This window comes from Buceros rhinoceros, unplaced genomic scaffold (assembly GCF_000710305.1).
Source record: "Buceros rhinoceros silvestris isolate BGI_N320 unplaced genomic scaffold, ASM71030v1 scaffold20694, whole genome shotgun sequence".
Classification (NCBI taxonomy): Eukaryota; Metazoa; Chordata; class Aves; order Bucerotiformes; family Bucerotidae; genus Buceros; species Buceros rhinoceros.
Genome location: NW_010406741.1, coordinates 1645 through 2493, shown reverse-complemented (window position 1 = coordinate 2493; position 849 = coordinate 1645). Strand labels below are relative to the sequence as shown.

At 63.0% G+C, this 849-nt stretch overlaps 1 protein-coding gene across 1 annotated transcript in view; it reads right to left on the bottom strand.

Moving 5' to 3' along the window:
• LOC104491778 overlaps window positions 1–849 on the bottom strand; it is a gene marked incomplete at its 5' end in the record, with an annotated part of 5969 nt that overhangs the window by 4637 nt on the left and 483 nt on the right. The gene's annotated exons all lie outside the window — the stretch shown is intronic.

Sequence of the window (849 nt, the reverse complement as noted above, 5' to 3'; positions counted from 1 at the left end):
GCGCAGCAGGACCGTGCCGGACAGGCCCGCGGAGCTCCTGGCCACAGCGGCGAGTCGGGGCTCCTGACCTGCAGCTGCACAGAACAGGGCAAGTGGCATAAACATCTCACAGAGAAGAGCTTCCAGCAGCAGATCGCTGATAAAAACCTTTCCTGACCGAGAACTGACCCAGCTTTTGCTCCTTTCTCCCTGCACAGCCGCGCTGCGGTGCTGCCCTTCCCAGTGACACACTGGGATTGAAGCTGTTCATTCCCCCAAGCCCTCCTGCAAACAGCCGAACCCTACCGGCTGAAGCTGACCCAGTTTCCCCCCGGGCACCTCAGGAGGAGGGTCAGCATGGTGACAGCTCTGGGGAACGAGCGTGGACCTGCAGTGCCACAGTGGTGACAACAGTGGGACAAGCAGCCCAGAGCTGCCAGCCCCCCAGGCGAACCCTCACAGGCCAGGCACACACAGCCCCCTGCAGAGCTGGTTTCCATTCCCTCTCCAGGGCTCGTTCTCCCGGGGGAGATGGGACTGCAGGCAAGGGTCAGCTCCCCGGGGTGAGAAGAGCACGGCAGCCCCTGCAGCGCTGGGCCCCCAACTGCACGAGCTCCCTCTAGACCCCCCCGGGAGTGACACACAGCCTGTGATAAGGAAACGACATGAGCACCTCAGAGGCCAGTTATTCATCATGAAATCGGGGGTCCTGCTCAACCAGGCAGAAGAAGGCCTCCAAGCCCTCCCCATCCAGGACGCCAGCTCTGCCGTGCAGCAGTTGGGGCTGAAAGGGCTGGTCCTGCTGCTGGAGCGGGGGGAGGACAGAAGAGCTGCCTGGAGCAGCTGGGTAGGTGCTGTGACAGCCCTTCC